Source organism: Mustela erminea, chromosome 3 (genome assembly GCF_009829155.1).
Source record: "Mustela erminea isolate mMusErm1 chromosome 3, mMusErm1.Pri, whole genome shotgun sequence".
Classification (NCBI taxonomy): Eukaryota; Metazoa; Chordata; class Mammalia; order Carnivora; family Mustelidae; genus Mustela; species Mustela erminea.
Window position 1 is genome coordinate 148384665 of NC_045616.1, and position 21390 is coordinate 148406054.

The window sequence follows — 21390 nt, forward strand, 5'->3', positions numbered from 1 at the left end:
TAAAATAATTTTAAAGCACTTTTCATTAAGAACCTCTGAGGACTCAATGTACCTACTAGTAAATTGGTCAAAGATATCAATATCCTCATTGGTAACATTCATTATTTCATTGACTACTGATGCTTTAGTTGTAGCATTTGAGCTTCAAGATTATTGTATCCATAATTAGAATTAAGTCTTTTAAATGGTCCAGGCAATCTATCAAATCAAAATAATAATGAGAATTTTATAAAGCATTGCTCCAATTGATTGCATTCTAAGTGTTTTTGCATTGCTGTTCTTTTTTTTAAAATAAATATTTAGATTTAAAAAGATCTCTTTAAATTATTGCTTCTGAATCAGTAAGATTCATATATAGTTGTTCCACATAATGTTATAAGTTTATTTTTATGGTTAGGTAAAGAAAATTAAAAGAATCATGACCTTTTCCTCAGGCAATAGTAAACAATGACAGAGCTCACATCCAGTGAAAGTTACCACGTCCCCTTCTCCAGCATATGGACAAGCAGATGGATAGTTTTTTGATCCCAGTAGAAACATGAACAATATCCAGAAATATTTTTAACATTCATAGCAAAACAGGGATTATATTTCAAATCCAACTGGTATATTTACAAAATAACAGAGAATAAGAAAAAGTAACTGAGGGAATAAGGGGTACTTATAACTCTTTAAAATATCATTTATTTTGGAATAATTCTCTAGACAATTAAAATTTCAATTATAAAGATAACATCTTTATGTTAGGCAATTAATAGAACAAGAAAACAAATATATGAATTCTCTTATTTGAGGTCATTTCATTTCTTTTCTTTCTTTCTTTTTTTTTTTTCAGTAACAGAGTTCTCATACATGAGGTTCTATTATCTCTGAATGGCTAGGGAGAAAATGTGAACATAGCTTAAATGCAACAGAGAAGAGAAATTTGATGGAGTATACCCATATTGCTTTCTATGTCCTTCTGTTAGACTCACACAAGAATGGAAAATTATGTTAAAAAGTGAATGGTGTGAACATTTTTAGTCTATTTCTCTAATGGCATAAGATATTTCTTATTTTCCCAGTCTTGAAGTTCATTATCTCAATTACCTTATCTCTCCACTGAAAACTGAGTCACTTTGACTGAACTATTTTGGAGTTATAATAGGTTTTAAGAACTGGGGAAATTTCCACAGAGAACATTGTGAGCTGATTTTGTCTACCTATGCCATCCTCCCTGACGATGCAAAAAACATATGACTTCATGCGTGTTTAGTAGTAGATGGAATTTTGCCTTTATAGATTATAGAAACTCAGTGGAAACAATAGCAACAACAACAATAAAACAGAAAGGTACTGGTTGTGCTCTTCTTGCAAGTAGAAAATGGAATCAATCCAGTGTTCTCTGCTAAAGAAGGAACATCCAGTTCTGGGAATGAACAGTGGATCACTACAACCCATAATGGCTTGTTACCATTTCTGTGGCATCTTATACCATCGAGTAAGAGAACTGTGAGTGTATCACATCTAGCATCATTACACACTGTTCATGCAGGACATAATACCCATAATTAAACTAGATAATCCATTCACTTCTTTTTTTTAAACTTTAAAATCTTTAATATCTACAAATGAATGCTTTTGAAAGTGTAATAATTCACTGGCCAACTGAATCCCTATTGCTTCCCCTGATTTCATTTCCCGCCCTCTTCCGGTGAGTAATCAGTCAGCTGAATTTTGTGCCAATAATTCCTTTAGTTTTATTTACAGATTTGCAAAATTGTATCTGCAATCCACATTTTTAAAATTTATTTAAGCAAATTGATATAGTATATTTTCTTTATTGATTTTCCCCCAAATCATTACAGTTGATATATATAGGGGTAATTCATTCATCTTTACTGCTCTATAATATTAATTCTGTCACTATGCCACGTTAAAATAAAATCAACAACAGCAAAAACATTCCATGGCATGGACAAATGGGTAATTTCTACCTGAATCCTTCTTGTTCTCATTCCATCTGGACAAAATGACTGATTTTGCTTATGGTATACTAACAGTAATATGGTTTTGATAAATCGCTTATATAATATAATTTGTATAATGTAATTTATCAATATCCTCTTCCTGCTCAATTTTTTTCCAAAGTTTTTTTAAATATGTTGAGCATTAATTTAAAGCTATTTTTTCTTAATTTATTTTAAAATAATTTTTAATTCAATTTAAAATATTGTAGATTGGCCTACTTCTGCCATTGAAGCAGGGTTTTTACAGCCAAATTTGAAGGGACATGTTAAATCACAGTCTTATTCCTACTGTTACCAACTTTCAGCAAAGAGGCAAATGCAATTTCTTCCTTACTGCTAAATAATTACTATGTTTCTAATGACTCATGCCTTTCAGAATTGAACTTATTTAATTTTATGTTCATGTAGACTAAAATCACATTTGTAATATGCTATTTTACTTTTCAATATTTTTTCATCAACCGATCAACATGTCTACTGACTTTCAATTATCATGAGGCAATACTCCTTAAAGTCTTTTTTTTTTTGCCTAAGATTTATTTATTTATTTTAGTGAGAGAGAAAGAGAGAGAGAGAGAGAGAGGGAGAGGGAGTGTGTGTGTGTGTACAGGGGGAGGGATAAAGGGAGAGAATCTTCAAGCAGACTCCCTGCTAAGCATAGAGCTCCATGCAAGGCTTGATTCTACCACACATGAGATCATGATCTCAGCTGAAACCAAGAGTCAAATGCCTCACTGACTAGCCACCCAGGCTCCCTTCCTTAAAGTCTTAAGATTGACGTCCCAAAGATCTTTTGTTTATGTGACTGATATGAGTCAATATCTAATATTTTAGAAAGAAAAACTGAAATTTTAAAAATTACAATAAATAATCTTCGACAAAACAGGAAAAAAATACAGTGGAAAAAAGACAGTCTCTTCAATAAATGGTGCTGGGAAAACTGGGCAGCTATATGTAGAAGAATGAAACTCGACCATTCTCTTACACCGTACGCAAAGATAAACTCAAAACGGATAAAAGACCTCAACGTGAGACAGGAATCCATCAGAACCCTAGAGGAGAACATAGGCAGTAATCTCTTCGATATCAGCCACAACAACTTCTTTCAAGATATGTCTCCAAAGGCAAAGGAAACAAAAGCCAAAATAAACTTTTGGGACTTCATCAAAATCAAAAACTTCTGCACAGCAAAGGAAACAGTCAAGAAAACAAAGAGGCAATCCACGGAATGGGAGAAGATATTTGCAAATGACAGTACAGACAAAAGGTTGATATCCAGGATCTATAAAGAGCTCCTCAAACTCAACACACACAAAACAGACAATCATATCAAAAAATGGGCAGAACATATGAACAGAGACTTCTCCAATGAAGACATACAAATGGCTATCAGACACATGAAAAAATGTTCCTCATCACTAGCCCTCAGGGAGATTCAAATTAAAACCACATTGAGGGGGCGCCTGGGTGGCTCAGTGGGTTAAAGCTTCTGCCTTCGGCTCGGGTCATGATCCCGGGATCCTGGGATCGAGCCCCATGTCAGGATCTCTGCTCCGCAGGGAGGCTGCTTCCTCCCCTATTTCTCTCAGCCTGCCTCTCTGCCTACTTGTGATTTCTCTCTCTCTGTCAAATAAATAAAATCTTTCAAAAAAATTATTATAAAAAATTAAAAAAAATAAATAAAACCACATTGAGATATCACCTTACACCAATTAGAATGGCCAAAATTAGCAAGACAGGAAACAACATGTTTTGGAGGGGATGTGGAGAAAGGGGAACCCTTTTACACTGTCGGTGGGAATGCAAGTTGGTGCAGTCTCTTTGGAGAACAGTGTGGAGATTCCTCAAAAAATTAAAAATAGAACTTCCCTATGACCCTGCCATTGCACTACTGGGTATTTACCCCAAAGATACAGATGTAGTGAAAAGAAGGGCCATCTGTACCCCCTTGTTTATAGTGGCAATGGCCACGGTTGCCAAACTGTGGAAAGAACCAAGATGCCCTTCAACGGACGAATGGATAAGGAAGATGTGGTCCACATACACTATGGAGTATGATGCCTCCATCAGAAAGGATGAATACCCAACTTTTGTATCAACATGGATGGGACTGGAAGAGGTTATGCTGAGTGAAATAAGTCAAGCAGAGAGAGTCAGTTATCATATGGTTTCACTTATTTGTGGAGCATAACGAATAGCATGGAGGAAAGGGGAGATGGAGAGGAGAAGGGAGTTGGGGGAAATTGGAAGCAAAGGTGAACCATGAGAGACTATGGACTCTGAAAAACAATCTGAGGGGTTTGAAGGGGCGGGGGGTGGGAGATTGGGGGAACCAGGTGGTGGGTATTATAGAGGGCACAGATTGCATGGAGCACTGGGTGTTGTGCAAAAATAATGAATACTGTTATGCTGAAAATAAATCAAAAATAAAAAAAATACAATAAATCTGGCATTGTTTGACTTTCTTTAATAAGCTATGTCTGGCTTAATAGGAGGAAGATTGATTATTATATCTGCTTCCTCACTCAATCTATTATGATAGGTTGTTCAGTTGAAGTATATGAAAAAAAAGAAAAAACTGGCTTCACTCAGGTATGTGGTTGAGAATGGCATCATTTTATTTTTTTTTTTCAGATAATTGTGACTTTTTGATACTTCATCAAAACACAACAATTGAAAAACCCTTTACCTGTGGATGATTTTGTGACATTATGCATTGGTCATTTGAGAAACTGATTTGCTGAGATAGAGTTTCCAAATCTTCCTTTTCCCGCCTCCTCCCTCCCGTCTTTCCTCCTCTTTCTCCCTTCCTTCGTTCCTTCCTTCCTTCTGCTGTTTTTCCTGAAACGGTATAGGGCTGAAGAATATAATAAATTTTAGCACAGTTGGAAGGTACGTTTCTGATTTATGTTTAGGAGTCAGCATTTTTACCTACAATTGTTGTATCTCCCCTCCCCGCCGCCGCATCTGTCAACACAGTAAAAACAGTAAATATAACATTTAATTACTATGGAAATTGTTTAAACCTCATATATCTCCTGATGGGGCCTCAGGGATCTCCAGGGGTCTAGGAACCCCACTTGAAGACGTACATCCTTAATGCAATTTTCTCTGTCACATTTTCAGTATCCTAGATTTTATGCAAATAAATCACGGAAAAACAACATGAAATCTAACATAACTTAGATAGACATTTTTAATGAATAATGTTATACATAACATAATTATGGCTCTTAGTTATGTCTCAGCATTGTGAAAACACATTGAAGGGGACTGGCCTGGTTACTGCTCTGTGAGCCCTCTTTGCCAGGGCTACTAAATCATTGTCATTTAAGAACATAATTAGCACATCTCATTAGCTAATGAAGATAATGACCATTAAAATTCTTTCCCAATTTATGGTTTCCCCTTTATCACAATTTAACAACAATGTCGTTTCAGGGTAATAACAAAATTGGCTTACAAATGACCCTTATACTAATGAACGAGCAGCACCTTGTATCAAGTAGCAAAAGATTATTTATACATTGCACTCTTAATTATATTATGTAGTGGAGTCCTCTTGCTGATGACTTTCCAATGTGATTCAGCCAAAATGTTAGGTTTTATCGTTGTTATGTTGGAAGTACAAACCAAACCATACAGAATATGATTACTTTCCTTTAGCAATCTTTATGTATGGAGGAGAGTTAATTTCTCTAGTTAATTCCAAGTGTTGAAATAAGGAATAAGTTATAATGATCAACGTATATGGAGTATAAAAGCATTTCTAAGGAAAATGACCTTGTTTTTAAATACAGAATGCTCTATTTTTTCAACTTACTGTGTTTTTCTAAACATTTGGTTTTTTTTTTTCTGTTTTTAATGTGAAAAGCACATTTGAAAATATCTGAAATTAAAAACAACATTTCAGTTTTAATTATTAACATTCTGAAAAGGTTAATATAAAAGGAAAAATCTTTTGGAGTTGCTAAAATAAATGCATTTACATTGAACTCTCCAAGTCAAAAAGCTGAATTAGAAATTTACTGATTCCTATATCACTTTGAAGTAGTTTTTTTTTTAAAGATTTTATTTATTTATTTGACTGAGAGAGAGATCACAAGTAGGCAGAGAGGCAGGCAGAGAAAGAGGAGGAAGCAGGCTCCCTGTTGAGCAGAGAGCCCTATGCCGGGCTCGATCCCAGGACCCTGAGATCATGACCTGAGCTGAAGGCAGAGGCTTTAACCCACTGAGCCACCCAGGTGCCCCCTTTGAAGTAGTTTTATTAGTTTTTCTATTGCCATGAACAAATTACCATAGACTTAGTGTGTTAAAACATCTATATGCTATCTCACAGTTTCTCTAGGTCAGGCATCCAGGACTGTTTTAGCTGGCTTTCACAAGGAGGAACAAGGAATTGGTTGGGGTTATGTACCGTAAAGATAATAGATGCATGTCAAACATTAATCCAAACCCATCGAATATATAATACCAAGTGTGAACCATATGAAAATTATGGACTTTGGTGATTATGAGGTGCTAATGTAGGTTCATAAATTTCAGTAAATGTACCACTGTGGTGGGGATGTTGATAATGGGGGAAAGCTATGCATTGTGTGTGGACGGGGGTATATGGGAAATCTCTGTACCTTCCCTTCACTTTTGTTGTGAACCTAAACTGTTCTAAAATAATTTTAATAAGATTTTTAACAAAATTGCATCAAAGGAATATAGTATTGTACTCTGCTGACATTTCTCTCTTTCTGTTATTTTTTGGACAACCTTCAGAGACTAGTTTTTGTGAGTATATACTATGCCTGTGATTTAGAGAATAAAGTGAAGTCAAATGGAATGCTACATAATATGAATAGCTTTGATACCATGGCGCATATATATATATATATATATATATATATATATATATATATATATATATAGTGAAAATACATTTTTATGTGACTACATACATGTATTTTAAATATTTTTAAAAGTATACCTTGAAGTATATTTGGAGAGCTAGCAAGTACAAAGAATACTTACTGAAATTATCTCTAAAATGATCATTGCATTTAAAAATATTATTAGGGGCGCCTGGGTGGCTCAGTGGGTTAAGCCGCTGCCTTCGGCTCAGGTCATGATCTCAGAGTCCTGGGATCGAGCCCCGCATCGGGCTCTCTGCTCAGCGGGGGGCCTGCTTCCTCCTCTCTCTCTGCCTGCCTCTCTGCCTGCTTGTGATCTCTGTCAAATAAATAAATAAAATCTTTAAAAAATAAATAAATAAAAATAAAAATAAAAATATTATTAGCACACAGAAATAACTAAGTAGAGACAAGACAGTGTGATTTAATTAAAAAGTGAAATATGTATTTTAATAAAGAGAAAATTTTATAAATCCTTTCCAGAAAGTATTTAAATAGATTGCTTTCTTTTATTTGAATAAATGTATATGACTCAGAAGATGGGGTTGTTATTCACTGGTGAAATCCCCTGGTTGATATAGTAGTTCAGAAGACGCTAAGAACAATTATAAATTAATTTTCTTTTGCCAGGTTTTATTTTATTATTTTTGTTTGTTTCGATTTTTATTTAAATTCTGATGAGTTAACCTGTAGCATAATATTGGTTTCAGAAGGAGAATTTAATGATTCATCACTTACATACACCAGCCAGTGCTCATCACAGGTGCCCTTCTTAATACTCTTCAGCCATTTAGACTGTCACCCTCCCACGTCCACTCCAGCAGCCATGTTGGTTCTCTGTAGTTAAGAGCCTCTTACGGTTTACCTCCCTCTTTTTTCTTTTTAATTTATTATCTTCCCCTCTATTGATCTGTTTTGTTTCCTAAATTCCAAAAATGAGTGAAATCATGTGATATTTGTCTTTGACTGACTTATCTCTCGTAGCACAATTCATTCTAGTTCCATCCACATTGTTGCATATGGAAAGCTCTCCATCTTTTTTATGGCTGAGTACTTTTCCATTATACATATAATTTTATTTATATAATTTATATATAAATTATGTATAATAGAAATTATTGTATATATCATATATATGTGAAATTATCCACACACACGCACACATGAGATATCTATCTATCTTTATGTATCTCACATCTTCTTTAGCCATTCCTCAGTGGATGGACATCTTTTGCCAGATTCTAAACAGTACAATTAGGGGACTGTGTGACAGCGCCAGTGCTGTGCTCTAGCTCACACCCCCGGAAGAGAATACTGCTTTTCCTATGCTAGCAACGGAGCTGAGAGGAAAGGACCGGCCACATGCAGCGGGCCTCAGTTCCGACAGGCCTGTGTTAATCTTCGGAAAACATGTCCGTTCTACGTGAATAGGTCCCTGTGTGCTCATATCTGAGTTTCTCTCTGGTACAATATTCAAATACCCCAGGTCTTAAAAACTGTTCCTTGGAAATCCTCCTTCTCCTTTACTCAAATCACGCTCATGTGTAGTTGAATGGAGCCGTCCATGACGCACTGTTAATGAGGGATTCTAGTTCTTCGTAACAGGGCACCTGGACACTGTAACGTCGCTGGTTCTTAAAATCGAACCTAGAGGGCGCCTGGGTGGCTCAGTGGGTTAAGCAGCTGCCTTCAGCTGAGGTCATGATCTCAGAGTTGTGGGATCAAGCCCTGCATCAGGCTCTCTGCTCAGTGGGGAGTCTGCTTCCTCCTCCTCTCTCTCTCTCTGCCTGCCTCTCTGCCTACTTGTGATCTCTCTCTGCCAAATAAATAAAAATAAAAAAATCTTAAAAAAAAGAATCGAACCTAGAAATCAGTCACAGTGGGTTCTCCTTACTCTTTTTTTTTTTTTTTTTTTTTTCAGATATTATTTTTTTAATCATGGTATGTTAGTCACCATGCAGTACATCATTAGTTTTTGATGTAGTGTTCCATGATTCATTGTTTGCGTAGAACACCCAGTGCTCCATGAAATCTGTGTGCTCCTTAATACCCATCACTGGGCTCACCCATACCCCCTCCCCCAAACTCTCAGTTTGTTTCTCAGAGTCCATAGTCTCTCAGGGTTCATCCCCTCTATGATTTACCCCCCTTCGTTTCTCTCCTTCTCCTAATGTTATGCCTATAGTCCACAAATAAGTGAAACCATATGCTAATTGATTCTCTCTGTTTGACTTATTTCACTCAGCATAATCTCCTCCAGTCCCATCTTACTCTTATTATAGGGAAAAGCCATATTGAAAAGTTCAGAATTCCAAAATAAAACCATGACAGAATGCATGTGTAGGTAGCTTAGGGAGAATGAAGTTTCTGAGTACCATGTGTTCCATTTTCTAAAATATTTTGTTTATTTATTTGAGAGAGAGAGATAAAATGAGAGCTCAGGAACAGCGAGGAGGAGCAGAGGGAGAGAGAGACGCACACTCCCCACTGAGCAAGAGCCTGACATGGGGTTCTAAAGGAACTTGAGACCTTTTGGTTTGGTAGAATAGAAGATCTTTATAACCATATTTCATAATCTCTTCCTGCTTAATTTTTAGCACTTTTGATGATAGGACATAGAATATATATATTTTTTCATTTCGGTATATATTTTATTCTCCGAAATATAAACACCGTGAGGTCAGGTGTTTTTGTCTCTTTTGTTTGCTGCTATAACTCCAATATGAATAATAATGTTTGGTACCTAACAGGTACTCAGAAATAATTGTTGAGTGAATAATCTATTTCTGTTAACTTATTCCTAAAGTATTTATGGCTTCTGTTTAACCTTTATAAGTGTCATTTTCATCAGTTTTAGAAAATATGAATCATAGCAAACCACACTGATGCCTAAGTGCATTGTTAAGTTGATTTTAACTAACTATAATAATAATTCTTAAGCCATTTGCTTTTAGGTTCTGAAAGGCCTCATTATCCTCTGAGATCACATATTCACCTTTTATTTTTCTTATATCAATAGTCTTTTTCAAACTTAATACTTCAGTACAACTGAAATGTTGTTCACCTTATAAAATATGAAAATAGTATCAATTCCATCTAATTGTCGCAATTTTATAACAACATACTTCTTTTGACTTTACAAAGCTCCCTTGTTAGAAATATTTTAGTTCATATTTGACTATTTTTTGCATTTCTATTCTGATCTGTCATATGGTATTAGTTTTAAAGGACACCAATTACTGAATTTATAATACATATTAATAGTTACTATTAATAGAAATAGTATTTTATTGTTATTATAAATCACTACTGGTACTTTAAATTTATAATGAATCATGGAACACTACATCAAAAACTAATGGGGTACAGTACAGTGACTAACATTACATAATAAAAAATAAATACTACGTATTAAACAAAACGCTAGGTTCTTCAAATGGACTATAACACTTAATACTCTGGCCCCCGCAAAGGGCGTGTTACATTTTTCTTAATCAGCTGAAATAATAATGGTTCAGGGAACATAACTGAATTGTCCAAAATTGCACATCTAACAATTGAAACAGTTGAGATTCTAGCTGGTGTCACTGTCTCAAAGGCTCCTTTAAAAAAAAAAAAAATAGCAGTTCAAGCCCCTCAATATTTTACCTTTTAAAAAGTGCATTGACTCTCTTTCCCTATTCTGTTTTCATGAGTTGGATTCTTGAGTGGTATGGAAAAATGTCTAATAACCATGTTTTGTATTATTTATAACTGTACATGGATTTAGAGGATATGAATATTGAAAAGTTTTTCGTATTTGTTTTCCTTCAGGACCCAATCACAGCAGAATAGAAGAAAATATATCAGCACTCATGAAGTGAATTATAAGGTAAAATTTTTGTATAATTTTTGTTATATTAAGATGTTATAGAAATATCAAAATTATTGTCATACAGTTTCTCTGAAAGATCTTCAGAGCTTTCCTGAGATAGTGGGAGGTTTGGCTTAGCAATTCTCTCTGTTTTACAATCAGTCTTTAAAACACATTATCTACCTACCCCCTTATATTCTCCTAGGAATTCTGGAACTCTCTCTCATAGGCACGTTTTTCAAATGTCACAGAATCAGTGAAGGTGAATTGGCATCAGGCTAACTTCTATTAAGTGTTTCTAAAGCTTCTTTTAAAAAAGTGGAAGTTCAAGAAAGAGCTCTCAATGAATATATTACTTTTCCATATTTTAAGAAACTACTTTTAAAATGGAATTTCGTATATGTGTGTGCTTGAAATACATACACATACAGAAATCAGATTAGTTATGTTTAACTAATTATTTGAACTTGTCACTAGAATTAGACCTCTTTCCTAATGAACAATGAATTTGCATTTCTGTAACATCTCTAAATGTTAGTTTCTTGAGATATAAATGTTCCTGGCTATTAATCATCATTTATCTGTGTAAGATTGCTTTATAGGTAGGGTTTACTAAAACAATGATACTTATATTTGAATAAGAAGTATAATAGGTATAGATATTGAAAGAGTTAATAAATAGTAGATAAAAAGTCACCTACCATTTGGGTGACTGGCTAACAAAATCTGATCTGAAACTGTGTGACATTATGACAAACTTCTCTTTAAATACTTGAATTTTTTATGAAAAAATGAAATAGAAGGATACAAGCCATGAGATCAAAAGTATTATATCAATTAATTTGTATAGAATATACTTCATTATGCATATTCTATACAGTTGCCTGACTTGTTAGGTAAGTGTGCATATATCTTATTAAATCCTGCTCTTTTATAACAATAGAAAAGATCAGAAATGCTAAAATATCAAAATATTCAATATTTTCAAAGTCACATTCTATTGATGTATATAATGTGCTTTTTACTTTGAAAATAAAACTCTAAATACAGATCTGATCTTGTGATAATACATTAAATATTAAAAAACAAGATATAAACCAAATTGTGTTCCATTCAACTCAAACCAAGATATAAAGCAACACAGTTTTCAAGTATTAGATCCCTCCTACCTCATTCCCTACCTCGTGCATGTGGCCCGAGTCCTCTCTCAGGAGATCACTAAAACATTGATCATGTTAGAAATTTTACCAAGGGTGATTTTTTTTTTTTTTAAGATTTTATTTATTTATTTGACAGAGAGAGATCACAAGTAGGCAGAGAGGCAGGCAGAGAGAGAGAGGGAAGCAGGCTCCCTGCTGAGCAGAGAGCCCGATGCGGGACTCGATTCCAGGACCCTGAGATCATGACCTGAGCCGAAGGCAGCGGCTTAACCCACTGAGCCACCCAGGCGCCCCAAGGGTGATTTTTTTAATCTCATAGATTTGGAATTTATTTGTGTTGCACACAACTTGTTTTTGAAAATGTCTTTTTGGAACCAAGAACATATGGGAATAAAAATAAACAAGATATAGAAGGAATGTATGAAAGCTTCGTTATTTTAATAATAAATAAATTATTATAAATAAACAAGACTGACTATCATCCTAGCTAGACTTCATCATCACAGGAAAAACACAGTGGACTTGTGTGAGTGTGAGTGTGTAACTAAAAGTTTACATCATCCATTCCCTAGGATGTAATTAAATATAAATACCTTTGAAAATTGAAATATTATAGCAAAATTTATTATTAAATTATCTATTACGTTTATATTTTATAATATGTTAAAATTGTAGATACTTGTGAACATAATATATTTACACTGAATCATTTGCATTTAATGTGAGAGCTAAGATCCATAGCACACCTTCAGAAAAGCTTATAAATTACAGTGAGTAGGACCTCTTAAATTTTATCATCTTATAAGGTAACCATTAATTAGACATTTAATATTAGTCCAAATTTCCATAGTTTTAGGTCAAATTCAGGCACAGATCTGTGCAGTATAAAGAAGGGGAATGTGATTGTATTCACCAAGTGATTTTCACCTAAGTATATTTGTCGGATTCAAACATTTTGCTACTTATATTAAAAAAAAAAAAAATGAAAGGAGAAAAAAGAGCCAGAAGAAGAGATTTCACACTGATTTTCTGTGTCAGTTAAACCCTGATCATGCCTTTATATTGATTGTATGTTAAATCTCAGTTAAACATTGATTCTTATAAGTTATTCTGGGAACTCTATTGTAAAATATAAGACTTAAGGATTTAAATGTCAAGACAATATTTGTATTTAATGAATCAAGATAGACTTGAGATGAATATCCCTGAAAAAGGAAGTTTTTGCTACTGCATAGGTTATGTTTGTAATTTTCTTCTTGAGGTACACCTTTTTTTTTTTTTTTAAATCTAGTTTCTAACCAGCAGTGTCCTTCATAAAGAGCTTACATTTTAGGAGATTGTTCGTATTTTACTTCTTTCCTCTAACTTATAATGAGTGGTACATCTTTCCTCAAATTTTTCTGAGAAACAATTTTCAGGAAGGCTATCCCACTTTAAATTAATGATTGATTGTCTGTACAGTAGAATTAAAAATATACTTATTGAATGTTTAGTGGAGAAGAACCACAGACTACTTACTAAGTTATAATATAGTTAATGGGGTGCCTGGGTGGCTCAGGGTGTTTTGCATCTGTCTTTGGATCAGGTCCCTGGCATCGAGCCCTGTGCTGGGCTCTCTGCTCAGTGGAGGTCCTGCTTCTCCCTCTCCCTCTGAAGCTCCCCCCTGCTAGTTCTCTCTCACTCTCTCTTTGTCAAAAAAGTAAATAAAATCTTGGGGCACCTGGGTGGCTCAGTGGGTTTAAGCCTCTGCCTTTGACTCTGGTCACGATCCCAGGGTCCTGGGATCAAGCCCTGTATCCAGTTCCCTGCTCCGAAAGGAGCCTGCTTCTCACTAACCAGCTCTGCCTGCCACACCCTCTGCTTCAGCTCTCTCTCTCTCTCTCTCTGTCATATTAATAAATAAAATCTTTTATTTCAAATAAATAAATAAATAAATAAATAAAATCTTAAAAACATAAAATGGTTAATAGCTGTCTCATAATTTTGAAAAATTATTCACTTGGATAAACAAACAATTTTTATGTTTTTAGGTGAAATTAATGTGAGTACATCATTTACACATATTGATACTCAAAATTTACCTCAGATGATTTTCAACAGATTATGGTTTTTTTTTACAATTTTAGGAAAATTACCTAATACATGTTTCCTGGATTAAATTTTTTTAATATTTACCCTTCCATTTTTTCATCTCAAAAATGTGACTGCTATTATATCTCTTTCCTATAAATTCCAATAAATACTATTTTATACAATTTATTTTAGAAAAACATATAGCCCATCTGCTGTACTTACCCAATATTAGTTTTTGTTTTTAGATGTCTTTCTTAGTCTAATAAGTATTCTTTATATCATTATATAAAGAAATCTGGTAAGTTGTATAAATTTCTACATGACACCATGTAATGGATTATGTGTCTTTACTTATTAATATGACTACATGTGACATATGACATATGTGACATATGACAAATACTGAATGGACCCAGTCAATGATTGCCATTTGTAAACTCATTTACTCCTCAAAATTGCCCTATGATAGAGATATGATTATCACTTTTCCAGATGAACTGTCAGAATAACTTGGTTTTCATAGGACTCTAGATAGTTATTTTAAAATGTTAACTAAAACAAAGATTAAGTGTGATTATATGAAGTTCAACATTTGCTTACACTTGTATTCTTAAGTACAGAGGACTAAAACATCATCAAAAGGGGCCAGGCAATCAACGTGGGGTCTCCCCCTGAACAGGGTCACTGGGATGGATGCTTGTCTGTGTTTGGTTCGAACCGGTAAAAACTCTGGTTTCTAGTTGCAGTTGCTGAGATGTGTGCATTGTGTTACAAAACAAGTAATTCTGAAAAGGAACATCCGGGACTACAGTGTTAGAAAAGTGGCCCTCAACAGTTTCATTGTTTCTGCTGCTACTGTTCGGATGTTACAGTTCCTGGGAAAGAACATTTGTGTTCTTTAGGATGTCTCTAGGATGAACCTTCTCTTGTCCTGTGATTGTGGTAGATTTATAAGCCTCTTCTATCCTCTGGGGGGATAGAATCAAGCTGACAGTTTATGAGAAAGGGAATGATTGTGTACTTTCATGATTCTTGTACATTTGTTGATGCATAGCATTATTTATGTTACTTAAAGTCAAATATTGATCTCTTTTGTCACTCAATAATGTCAGCTATTTGAAACATGTCTCGTTAAAGAAATAACCTTCATAAAGTCAGAATTAAATCTATCACTTCAATATTTCAAATCTCACCCAAACCTTCAACTTAGGGAGAAAAAAAAAAAACCTCATATACATTTTATAATTCCGTGATCATACACTTAAAGCTTACTTAAGTCAAAGAAAAAGTGTTTAATGGGTATTTCTAAATAAATAATTTTATTTTCTAGGAGGATAAAATAAAATAATTATCCACTCAATAAAAATGAATGAGTCTTTTGAGGTATAATATCCTCTTTGAGTTAAGTGCAAATTTTCACAAACATTTTCTTGTTGTTTTTTTATTTTAATTCAAATTGTCATTTTTCCCAAGTATCTACTAAATTCTACCTATTATTGTGAAGTCATAATGCATAAATTCTTTGACTTAACTTACTAGAATTTTCCTTTTTCTCCAAAGTGTATCTCTGACCCACCTTTCACAGAATGCCAGTTTCTTCTTACACAGTCTGTTACCTTCATAACTATAGTTAACTAACTGTATTGAGGAGCTTGCCCTTCACTTTTTGTAATTATATTCTACTCTGCAGCCTCCAAGATTCAAACTCTCTCTCCCCTTTGGTAAATATTCGCATATTGCTTCACATAAGACAGATTAGTAAGCACTAATTGAACTAAAAAATGAAAGTGAAGAAGAGCTCGTTTAATAGACTGTATCTCCTAAAGCATACAAAGGAGTATCAGAGAGCAGAAGTTTGATGAGTGGTTGAGAAAGCAACATCTTGACTCAACTCATTAGTATGAACTAGTTCGTTGTATTAACAAAATGTTAGGCTGGGTGGTTGGGAACGGATTGACTGTGGAGTGACCTGTGATTGACATGGTGCCAGTGGATGAGCAGAAAAGGAGTAAGCAGGAAGGGCGTCAGGGGCTCTGCTGAGCTCAGGAAAAAGAATTAAGCTCCCAGCTCAGGGTTGGTTTGGTTAACCCACCATGGAAATTCGCTAATGTTGGATATTTTCACATTATGCATGTAAATTATTATATGCCTTCTCTAAGCCAGCTACTAATTGATTGGGACACATAGTTTCATTTAGTATTTAGAATAATATAATTTTATTGTCTCATTATTATTATTATTATTATTATTGATGAGGAAGCTAAACCCAGATTGGTTTTGGGTCCTTCTAACACTAAGCCTCTGCTCTTAGCAATCAGGAATGCAGGGGTGTACAGTGTGTAGTTTTATTCACTCAGAGATGTGCCATGGTTGAGTTGGTTTGGTATTTAGCATTATTGGTTTCTTTCTAATTCTGGATTCATGATTATCACCTTCACATTTTTTAAAAAGATGTTATTCATTTATTTGACAGAGATCACAAGTAGGCAGAGAGGCAGACAGAGAGAGGAGGAAGCAGGTTGGCTGCTGAGCAGAGAGCCCGATGCAGGGCTCCATCCCAGGACCCTGGAATCATGACCTGAGCCAAAGGCTTTAACCCACCGAGCCACCCAGACACCCCACACCTTCACATTTTTACTCTGTTTTCCTTCAAGTAAAATACTAGAATTCTATTTCCAGTTTTTTTTTTCAAAAACGTGAACATTTTGTTTCTTTATACATTTTTTTCTGCCTAGAGTTTGCATACCTATCACCAAATTCTTAATAGATCTGGGGTTTTAAGGAGATAAGGGTAGATAAGAGTCATAGATAAGGGTTTTAATTGAATAAAAACAACAAAGGGATAGGAATAAAATCATACTTAAATATGGATCATTTGGAAAGCACAGCTGTGTTTGTAACCGGTTTCCTAATTACAGTATGTGATAATTGGTATACAAAAATAATGAATAGTCTCCTGAACAAAGTTTGTGAAGTGAAGCAGATTTTGAAAACATAATATGGCTGTGTCCACATCTTCTGACCTAGTTGCTATGTGTTGAATTTGATACTTTACAGAATTAACTCAAGACCAAAGTATGTGGTAAGCACTGTCCTTTGGCCCTACCACCTTTTATGTTTAGCACCACTACTATGAATGTATGGATATTTTCCATAATTCCATATACTGCTGTTTCTGTCTTTCTTAAATTTTGTTAGTTATTCTTTGGTGCACCATCAGCTACCCATCCTATTTTAAAATAACAATCACAGGAGTGCCTGGGTGGCTCAGTGGGTTAAGCCTCTGCCTTAGGCTCAGGTCATGATCTCAGGGTCCTGGGATCAAGCCCCACATCGAGCTCTCTGCTCAGCATGGAGCCTGCTTCCCCCTCTCTTTCTGCTTGCCACTATGCCTACTTGTGATCTCTCTATCTGTCAAATAAATAAATAAAATCTTTTAAAAAAATTGCAAAGATCACAACATTTAAATATTACTCTGTCCCTTTTTCCTTAAGCTCTTGCCATCTGTGAATCAAAAGTGGTGATACATTAACTATTGCAACTTTAATGACCTATTACTCCCTTCTGAACTTTGATTCCATATTCCAATTAAGATGCAGAATCAAGGGACTACTCAAATACTGAGGATTTCTCTTCTACAATAGGCCCATCAGGTTTTCATTGTGCTTTATATGTGATTTTTTTTTTAAATGTGTGGAATGGCATGTTTAAATATTTAAAGGCCCCGTGACCTATCTCAAATCACATGATTCAACTTCCTCAGTATTTTTTGCATATTTAGAATGTCAGGCATTTTCAACATTCTAAGATAGATAGTAATATCACCACCTTCTTAAGAGAATAAATTAAACAACTCAATCTAGATCAAATGGACATTCGCAGTTAGGATTTCTGGCTAGAATTTTGGAACTTTCTCTTTTATCAAGACTGAACTGGCCTGTTAGACATTTTTTTTTTTTTTTTTTTACCTTTCCCACTGCTGTGATTTCTGTTTTACCTCAGAAAAATAAATTGCTTTTGGTCACATTTGTTTTGGGATTCAAATCCAGGCATATTTATGGGGATATAAAAATGTTTTAGAACCTCTTTTGATATAGCTGCCCTTGTTTTAAGCTAGAATATACTACAACATAATGCCATCTATTTCAATATTATTGCAAAAATGATGTGTCCAGAATGTTTTGTAAGAAGGTAAAATAAAGTTTGGAACTGATTTTAGTGTGAGTACAGGGTTTATTCATTAAGTCTACTCTACAAGGACAAGAAAAGCCATCGTGCAGAGCTGGGGATGTATCTTCTAAAAAATGAGCATTTAGTTCTGATTTAGTGTAACTCCTGGGCACTAGTAAATCAACCCGTGCAATACCAAGGAAAAACATTAAGATCTTTACATTTTGAGGCTTTCTGTCAAACTGTTGCTTAACACAGTTAGACTGAGACTTTAAATCTGTTGTTTAAAGGCTGAATAAATTAAAAAAAAAAAAGATGTTATCTCTTTTTTGGTCTTGATTTGGGACATTAACTAGGTTCTTCATTTGTCCACACTGATGGATGATTTTAAAAGTTGGATGCATAAAAAAGAACCTCACAAGTGACAAATTTATCTGATAATACCATAGAACATTGTGTAAAGCCATTACAATTCAAAGAAATTGATTTATCTTCTTTCAGAAGTTCTGAAAATAATAAAAGTGTAAAGAGTCAACATTTGCATCTATTTATCAAAAACAAACTTGATTATTTTTGCTTTTACACATAAAACCTTATCAAATTTTTATGTTTAATTTCATTTTCAGACTTAAAACTATCGATATTGAGATTTTCTGATCTTTGTAGAAGTAGACAATTAATTTGACTATCTCCTGTATTGCTCTTCCCCATAGTACAATATGGACTAGAAAGTCTTCTAAGTTGTAAATTTCTTCATGTTTCTTGTACTTGGTATATATTAAGATTCTTCATCTTTGGTGTTATAATGTTTACAATGTTTATTAACTTTTGCAACATTTCTACCTTTTTTCTTCAAATATTATTTTCTTTGATCCCTTATTTTATGGAAACAATAATTACATGTACAGTAAGCTGCTTACAGTTGTTTTACAGTTACTTTTTTTTTTTAAGATTTTATTTATTTATTTGACAGAGAGAGATGACAAGCAGGCAGAGAGAGAGAGGAGGAAGCAGGCTCCCTGATGGGAAGAGAGCCTGATGCGGGGCTCGATCTCAGGACCCTGAGATCATGATCTGAGCTGAAGGCAGTGGCTTAACCCACTGAGCCACCCAGGCACCCCTACAGTTACTCTTAAAATTTTTTGTTTTTCTGTGGTGCCTCACTGACTCAGTTAAGCATCTGACTCTTGATTGCAGCTCAGATCTTGATCTCAGGGTTGTAAGCTCAAGCCTGGCATTTGGTTCCACACTTTTTTTTTTTATATTATTTACTTACTTATTTATTTAGATTTTATTTATTTCTCAGATAGAGGGAGAGTGAGTGAGCATAGGCAGGGTGAGTGGCAGGGAGAGGGTAAAGCACGATCCCCACTGAGCAAGGAGTCCAATGTGGGACTTGATCCCAGGACCCTGGGATCATGATCTGAGCTGAAGGCAGACACTTAACTGACTGGGCCACCCAGGGATCCCACAGTAAGCCTACATTAAAAAAAAAAAAATAGTTTATGTATTTTGTTTAGATAATTTTTATTACTATATTCTGCTTTTATTATGAAACTTATATTTCATAATAAATATGTATATATTTATTTTTGAACATTTAGGATTTTCATTATACTTTATTATTATTTTTTTTTTTTTACTAATTCTAATATTTGAAGGAGTTATGACTCAGTTGATTTATGTATCATGTTTTCTTGCCTCTTATATTCCTAGTAATCTTGGACTGGATTCCAGAGTTTGGAAATTTTACTTTTTTCTGTGTTTGGTATTTTTGTATTCCTATAAATATTCTTGAGCTTTTTTGGTAATGCAGTTAAATTACATGAAAAGTGTTTGATTCTTTTTTTTTTTGGTCTGGTTTTCAAGGTATGTTTTGTGAGTCCATACAAGCATTTAGTTGTAAAGCTGTTTCTTCCCACCATTAGGGCAGCATCTTCATAAGCTTTTGGCTCAATGTTCTTGAAATATGAGGATTTCTGGTGTGGTTGGTAGAAAAAAAACAAAACACTGTATGGTGTGAATGTCAAGGACCATCTCTTCTAATCATAACTGCTGCTTCTGTTCCTGCCCTCTCATAACTTTCTTACATGCACATGCTTATTAATAATCAACTGATTTTTCCAGGGTTGCCTGGATAGGTTTCTGGAGTTTTTTCTTAATTTTTTAAAAAGGTTATTTATTTATTTATTTATTTACGAGAAAGAGAGAGAGAGAGATAATGAGGTAGAGCAGGATCAGGGAGGAAAGAGAGAAGCGGGTTCCTTGAGATCAGGGAGACCAACCAACGCAGGGTTCAGTTGTTCTCAGGACCCTGAAATCATGACCTGAGCTGAAGGCAGACATTCAACCAACTGAGCCATCCACGTGCCCCCGGAGTTCTTTAGTGGGACTCTCTCTCTGCTAGTGCTGTGGTCGTTGATCTTTAGTGGTTTACTCTCGTTGGTTTCTCAGTTCTGTCTTCTCTATTGAGGGAGTCTTCCAGGCATCTTCTCGATTTCTACCCCTTGAACAACTTCTTGGAAACTGTCTGAAGACAATTTTTGTGCTTACCTTATTTTCGGTACTTTAGGGATTGTTGTTGTTCTTGGTGTTATCTAGTGTTTTGAAAAGTATTGTTTCATACGTTTTCTCTATTTTCTAGTTCTTTCCAGGTAGAGGGAAAATCCAATCCTTATTTCTTTCTCCATTTTTCCTGGATCTCAAATATATATGTATACCCACAGATACATAGGTGAGGAAACATGATAGAACTGAAATATTATGTAATAATGAAAGAAGGATTAGTGTCTTAGTCAACTTGGGCTGCCATAACAAAATACCGTAGGCTGGGTGGTCTAAGCAACAGACATTTATTTTCTCACAGTTCTGGAGGCTGGAAGTCAAAATTAAGGTGCCAAGATGGTTAGTTTCCAGTGGAGGCTCTCTTCTTGGATTTCTGGATGGCTTTCTTTGTGCTGTGTCCTCACATGGCAGGAAAAAGAGAGAGCATGCTCTCTGGTGTAGCTTCTTAAAAAGCTATACTACTCTCATCAGGAAGGCCCCAACCTCATAACCTTAGCTAAACCTAGCTCCCAAAAACCCTATCTCCAAATTTCATTACACTAGGCAAATGAAATTTAGAACAGAGCTACTCATTAAGATGATTTGACATAGGGGCACCTGGGTGGCTCAGTGGGTTAAGCCGCTGCCTTCGGCACAGGTCATGATCTCAGGGTCTTGGA

The 21390-nt window shown here is 34.8% G+C and overlaps 1 protein-coding gene across 1 annotated transcript in view; it reads left to right on the forward strand.

Annotated features, from left to right (window-relative positions):
- Positions 1 to 21390, forward strand: part of CDH18 (cadherin 18) — a 986019-nt gene that overhangs the window by 264248 nt on the left and 700381 nt on the right. Inside the window, exon 2 of the mRNA XM_032337720.1 lies at positions 10724 to 10781. The gene's annotated coding sequence lies outside the window, so the exon portion shown is untranslated. The remainder of the gene's footprint in view (positions 1 to 10723; positions 10782 to 21390) is intronic.